An 8,119-nucleotide genomic window follows, 5' to 3' on the forward strand; every position below is an offset into this window, starting at 1 on the left:
AACTAAGACACCGTCCTCGCAACTAAGACGCCGTCCTCGCAACTAAGACACCGTCCTCGCAACTAAGATACCGTCCTCGCAACTAAGACACCGTCCTCGCAACTAAGACACCGTCCTCGCAACTAAGACACCGTCCTCGCAACTAAGATACCGTCCTCGCAACTAAGATACCGTCCTCGCAACTAAGACACCGTCCTCGCAACTAAGACACTGTCCTCGCAACTAAGATACCGTCCTCGCAACTAAGACACCGTCCTCGCAACTAAGACGCCGTCCTCGCAACTAAGACACCGTCCTCGCAACTAAGACACCGTCCTCGCAACTAAGACACCGTCCTCGCAACTAAGACACCGTCCTCACAACTAAGATACCGTCCTCTCAACTAAGATACCGTCCTCGCAACTAAGATACCGTCCTCGCAACTAAGACGCCGTCCTCGCAACTAAGACGCCGTCCTCGCAACTAAGACGCCGTCCTCGCAACTAAGACACCGTCCTCGCAACTAAGACACCGTCCTCGCAACTAAGACACCGTCCTCGCAACTAAGACACCGTCCTCGCAACTAAGATACCGTCCTCGCACCTAAGATACCGTCCTCGCAACTAAGACACCGTCCTCGCAACTAAGATACCGTCCTCGCAACTAAGATACCGTCCTCACAACTAAGACACCGTCCTCGCAACTAAGACACCGTCCTCGCAACTAAGACACCGTCCTCGCAACTAAGATACCGTCCTCGCAACTAAGACACCGTCCTCGCAACTAAGACACCGTCCTCGCAACTAAGATACCGTCCTCGCAACTAAGACACCGTCCTCGCAACTAAGATACCGTCCTCGCAACTAAGACACCGTCCTCGCAACTAAGACACCGTCCTCGCAACTAAGACACCGTCCTCGCAACTAAGACACCGTCCTCGCAACTAAGATACCGTCCTCGCACCTAAGATACCGTCCTCGCAACTAAGACACCGTCCTCGCAACTAAGATACCGTCCTCGCAACTAAGATACCGTCCTCACAACTAAGACACCGTCCTCGCAACTAAGACACCGTCCTCGCAACTAAGACACCGTCCTCGCAACTAAGATACCGTCCTCGCAACTAAGACACCGTCCTCGCAACTAAGACACCGTCCTCGCAACTAAGATACCGTCCTCGCAACTAAGACACCGTCCTCGCAACTAAGATACCGTCCTCGCAACTAAGACACCGTCCTCGCAACTAAGACACCGTCCTCGCAACTAAGACACCGTCCTCGCAACTAAGATACCGTCCTCACAACTAAGACACCGTCCTCACAACTAAGATACCGTCCTCGCAACTAAGATACCGTCCTCGCAACTAAGATACCGTCCTCGCAACTAAGACGCCGTCCTCGCAACTAAGACACCGTCCTCGCAACTAAGATACCGTCCTCGCAACTAAGATACCGTCCTCGCAACTAAGACACCGTCCTCGCAACTAAGACACCGTCCTCGCAACTAAGATACCGTCCTCGCAACTAAGACGCCGTCCTCGCAACTAAGACACCGTCCTCGCAACTAAGATACCGTCCTCGCAACTAAGATACCGTCCTCGCAACTAAGACGCCGTCCTCGCAACTAAGACACCGTCCTCGCAACTAAGACACCGTCCTCGCAACTAAGACACCGTCCTCGCAACTAAGACACCGTCCTCGCAACTAAGATACCGTCCTCGCACCTAAGATACCGTCCTCGCAACTAAGACACCGTCCTCGCAACTAAGATACCGTCCTCGCAACTAAGATACCGTCCTCACAACTAAGACACCGTCCTCGCAACTAAGACACCGTCCTCGCAACTAAGACACCGTCCTCGCAACTAAGATACCGTCCTCGCAACTAAGACACCGTCCTCGCAACTAAGACACCGTCCTCGCAACTAAGATACCGTCCTCGCAACTAAGACACCGTCCTCGCAACTACGATACCGTCCTCGCAACTAAGACGCCGTCCTCGCAACTAAGACACCGTCCTCGCAACTAAGACACCGTCCTCGCAACTAAGATACCGTCCTCGCAACTAAGATACCGTCCTCGCAACTAAGATACCGTCCTCGCAACTAAGACACCGTCCTCGCAACTAAGACGCCGTCCTCGCAACTAAGACACCGTCCTCGCAACTAAGATACCGTCCTCGCAACTAAGACGCCGTCCTCGCAACTAAGATACCGTCCTCGCAACTAAGATACCGTCCTCGCAACTAAGATGCCGTCCTCGCAACTAGACGCCGTCCTCGCAACTAAGACACCGTCCTCGCAACTAAGACACCGTCCTCACAACTAAGATACCGTCCTCTCAACTAAGATACCGTCCTCGCAACTAAGATACCGTCCTCGCAACTAAGACGCCGTCCTCGCAACTAAGACGCCGTCCTCGCAACTAAGACGCCGTCCTCGCGACTAAGACACCGTCCTCGCAACTAAGACACCGTCCTCGCAACTAAGACACCGTCCTCGCAACTAAGACACCGTCCTCGCAACTAAGATACCGTCCTCGCACCTAAGATACCGTCCTCGCAACTAAGACACCGTCCTCGCAACTAAGATACCGTCCTCGCAACTAAGATACCGTCCTCACAACTAAGACACCGTCCTCGCAACTAAGACACCGTCCTCGCAACTAAGACACCGTCCTCGCAACTAAGATACCGTCCTCGCAACTAAGACACCGTCCTCGCAACTAAGACACCGTCCTCGCAACTAAGATACCGTCCTCGCAACTAAGACACCGTCCTCGCAACTAAGATACCGTCCTCGCAACTAAGACACCGTCCTCGCAACTAAGACACCGTCCTCGCAACTAAGACACCGTCCTCGCAACTAAGACACCGTCCTCGCAACTAAGACACCGTCCTCGCAACTAAGATACCGTCCTCACAACTAAGACACCGTCCTCACAACTAAGATACCGTCCTCGCAACTAAGATACCGTCCTCGCAACTAAGATACCGTCCTCGCAACTAAGACGCCGTCCTCGCAACTAAGACACCGTCCTCGCAACTAAGATACCGTCCTCGCAACTAAGATACCGTCCTCGCAACTAAGACACCGTCCTCGCAACTAAGACACCGTCCTCGCAACTAAGATACCGTCCTCGCAACTAAGACGCCGTCCTCGCAACTAAGACACCGTCCTCGCAACTAAGATACCGTCCTCGCAACTAAGATACCGTCCTCGCAACTAAGACGCCGTCCTCGCAACTAAGACACCGTCCTCGCAACTAAGACACCGTCCTCGCAACTAAGACACCGTCCTCGCAACTAAGATACCGTCCTCGCACCTAAGATACCGTCCTCGCAACTAAGACACCGTCCTCGCAACTAAGATACCGTCCTCGCAACTAAGATACCGTCCTCACAACTAAGACACCGTCCTCGCAACTAAGACACCGTCCTCGCAACTAAGACACCGTCCTCGCAACTAAGATACCGTCCTCGCAACTAAGACACCGTCCTCGCAACTAAGACACCGTCCTCGCAACTAAGATACCGTCCTCGCAACTAAGACACCGTCCTCGCAACTAAGACACCGTCCTCGCAACTAAGACACCGTCCTCGCAACTAAGATACCGTCCTCACAACTAAGACACCGTCCTCACAACTAAGATACCGTCCTCGCAACTAAGATACCGTCCTCGCAACTAAGATACCGTCCTCGCAACTAAGACGCCGTCCTCGCAACTAAGACACCGTCCTCGCAACTAAGATACCGTCCTCGCAACTAAGATACCGTCCTCGCAACTAAGACACCGTCCTCGCAACTAAGACACCGTCCTCGCAACTAAGATACCGTCCTCGCAACTAAGACGCCGTCCTCGCAACTAAGACACCGTCCTCGCAACTAAGATACCGTCCTCGCAACTAAGATACCGTCCTCGCAACTAAGACGCCGTCCTCGCAACTAAGACGCCGTCCTCGCAACTAAGACACCGTCCTCGCAACTAAGACACCGTCCTCGCAACTAAGACACCGTCCTCGCAACTAAGACACCGTCCTCGCAACTAAGACACCGTCCTCGCAACTAAGACACCGTCCTCGCAACTAAGATACCGTCCTCGCAACTAAGATACCGTCCTCGCAACTAAGACACCGTCCTCGCAACTAAGATACCGTCCTCGCTCGCAACTAAGACACCGTCCTCGCAACTAAGATACTGTCCTCGCAACTAAGATACCGTCCTCGCAACTAAGATACCGTCCTCGCAACTAAGATACCGTCCTCGCAACTAAGATACCGTCCTCGCAACTAAGATACCGTCCTCACAACTAAGATACCGTCCTCAAACATTATAGTAGTAGATTATAGGCTTTTATTTTTGTGCTGTCAATCATCCATTTGGTTAATAGTGAATGTCAGGTTTTGAAAAAAAGTGGGGTATAGCATTCAAATGGAATAAGTGTGTTCACATGAAATATTTAGACTTATATAAGGGTTTCCCTCTGGCTAGAGTCTTGTATCCGGGTAAACTACACATATAGAGCTCAAACGCTGACATAAATGTTGCATTGATTTCAGTACACACATGCGCACGCACGCGCGCGCGCACACACACACACACACACACACACACACACACACACACACACACACACACACACACACACACACACGCACACACACGCACGTTTACCTTTATACCTCTTAGACCAGGAGTGAGTCACGCATCAGCAGATCCTGTCTGTCATCATAGTGGAATGTATATTCGTCTCTGTCTGGTGGAAACCTCATATGTCCAAGACTGTTACTTTTCAGGAATCAACTTAAAAAGCATCAAAAGCAGCAGATCTACAAGCTCGAAACGCGGCGCGAAGCGACGCATTTCGAGCTTGTAGATCTGCTACTTTTAATGCTTTTGTGTGACGCTGTGGTGTGATCGAGTAGGGCCGTTCATTCATGAAAAACACAAACAGCTTAGATCTGGAGATAAGAGGTTTTTATATGCTGCTATGCTCTCACTGCAGGTGTCCATCAGGCTGAAGCTACCTGCGGCTAACTGTGTCCGCTCCACATTAAAAATGCATGCTCTAAACATCTCAACCCTGTGTTCATGCTTCCATCTTCTTTTCAAGATACATTTATCATCCTCTTTCCTTTCTTTCTTTCTTTCTTTCTTTCTTTCTTTCTTTCTATTCTTCTGCCTACATATACATCATGTCCTAGTATGAGCGCATAGGGGAATAGGGGAAGGGGATCAACCTCACGGGATTCCCTTGTTTGACCCGGCAAAAACCTGGATGTGTCTCAAAGAATATGATTATTGGCCGAATCGCGGAAAGTTTAGACAATTTGTCGGGCCTGTTTTAATTTTTCCCTATTACTATATTTCACCATTATGTTATAAACCCATTAACGACGTGTGCACTCTGTAATGCAATTCCAATGGTGAAAGCAGGGCCGGTTCTGATCCAATTGCCGACCTACTCAAGCTTTCTCGGATGCCCCCCCCCCCCCCCCATTTTTTTTTTTTACATGTTTTTCCTTTTTTTCTGCCTTCATAAAATATCAACAGCTACATATAGCAAAAGATAGCACGCATTTCTCACCTTCTTTCCTCTAAACTGCAGCATTGCATGATGGTGGTTTATTTGGTAGAATTTTGTCGTGTGTGACTGACTGGTCTTACTTGCAATAACTGTTCAACAATAGGGGAGAGCGGAGAGGTGAGCTGTGAGTGTTGTCAGTTTAATAGCCACCCCTCCCCCTCCCCCTCCCACCTCCGCAGCTCCACCAGTTCCAAGCAGCAGACAGACAGACAGGCAGCATCACAAGGTTAATTCACTCATGCAAACAGTGATGTGACTTGCAAACGACAAAGAAGTGATAGAATACCGATCGCACAAGTGTCATCATTCATTTCAGAATACTACACCACATTTAGTTATTAAAGGGATATTTCACTTTCAAAAAAACTTTTGGTCATTTTATCATCTACTCAGGCTTTTGTGAGCCCCCCAGACCGTTTTTAAGTTGCTTGATTTAGTATTTAGATATTTGATATTCATTTTATCAGACACGCCCCCTTCCTATACAAACCCATTTTAACTTCAAACTCCATTTTTAACCTGTTAGATTCATCAAAAACACCCGTCCTTGGTTCTGCTGACTCACCCTGCCCTCCTAATACGTGAGGGGGCCGTGTTTTTTCGATAACTTTTTTCATTTATTTTTTTATTTAAAATTAATATATATTTTTTTTCATTTTCCAAAATTTTTTTTTAAAATAAATGAAAAAAGTTATCGAAAAAACACGGCCCCCTCACGTATTAGGAGGGCAGGGTGAAAGTGAAATATCCCTTTAAGTTTTTTTTTTTTTTTTTTTTGGCCGACACTTTTTGAAGCCTCTGCAGACTGCCGCTCCAGGCGGATTAGGCCAAGGCCTGAAATACCCGTACAGTATGTGTCTCCAAGAATCTTTCTTTCTTTCTTCCTTAGAAGCTGCAGTGTTCTAGCACAGTGGTTCTCAAACTTGTTTTCTTTTCAAGGACCCCCACATTGACAGCACAATACATCTGAAAATGCATTGTGCCATGGACCCCCCACACAAGAAAATAAATGTCTTCAGCGGTTCTGTGGGATGGGTGTGGTGCTATGGCACCTTTTAAAGATGCTATTCACCTGTTTCCTAGGCTGTGTGTTTTCCACTTCCTGTCGGATTTCATTGGATATCATTAGTCATCTGACCAGTTTCATTGGATTTCATTGGATCAAATCGACAGGAAGTGGAACACACACAGGAAGTGAAAAGCCTAGGAAACAGGTGAATACAGCACCACAAAAGGTTCTCCTATGATTACCCTCATCACTTGTTTTCAGAGTGTACAGTTACATTGCTTTGGCAGATGTTTCTGGGGACCCCCTTGGAACCCCCCACTTTGAGAACCACAGTTCTAGCACATTGAAAGTACACTAGTGACGGATTAGGGACGTCAATGTTTGGTTTAATATGGACAATTTACAATTCAGGGATTTAGCAGACACTCTTAATCCACAGTGATTCACAGTAAGCAAGGTAAACACGAACACATCAAATGCATATAAATAGTAATCTAGGATCATAGGTAAACCAAGAACCATCAGTCTAACAGAATAACATAAAGATAAAGAAAATCTGTACATTGAAACTATACAAACTATAGGATGCCAGGTCTACTAATGACCTGGCATCTGCCTACATAACATGCTATGTATCTAAATTACATTTGAACCTTTGCATAAGCCTGCAAGGTCGTTGAGGATAGGGCAAGTGCTACGAGCTAAATAGACATCTCTGACTTCATTTAATCCATTAAGGCCGCGAAAGCATCTGTGTCATTTTAAGATTTATTTGGCTATTCAAAAATAGCGGAACTACAAGCTCATATGAGCTATGAGCTTGTAGATCTGCTATTTTGGGAAACATCGTGCCAAATGTGCGCAAATCTTTTAATATATATATATATATATATATATATATATATATATATATATGTATATATATATATATATATATATATATATATATATATATATATATATATCAGCAGCTCCAGGAAATCGACCGGGGCATCGGACTCCAGAGCAGCAGCCTCGTTCCGAGGACCCGGATTCCCAGTGAAGGGGATGTCCCGAGGACACCAGTCTGTGGAATACCACACAGGAGGAGGAGCCTTGCGTTTCCGAGGCCTGCCACCACCTGCGAATTATAGAAATAAGATAATTACCATAAAATATTTGTTTTTGACACACACACACACACGCACACACACACACACACACACACACACACACACACACACACACACACACACACACACACACACACACACACACACACACACACACACACACACATACACACACAATGCAGAAGAGGGTCTTTCTTACCTCGTCTACGACCAGCTGATGCTCCAGCCATGTCGCCCTCCAGATCAGCCCCAACCATGTCTGGCCCTACAATAACACATCAATTCAATTTAGGCATTTAGCATCGATATAGATCACATGCATATATATACAGAATAAATACATTTGAGAGAATACATTTACATCGCCCTGTGGGGATTTAGCATTTTTTTTATTCCTGTGATGATAATTCTCACCTCTACTACCACCGCCCACAG

This window comes from Gymnoscopelus braueri (genome assembly GCF_963280865.1).
Source record: "Gymnoscopelus braueri genome assembly, chromosome: 1".
Taxonomy (NCBI): domain Eukaryota; kingdom Metazoa; phylum Chordata; class Actinopteri; order Myctophiformes; family Myctophidae; genus Gymnoscopelus; species Gymnoscopelus braueri.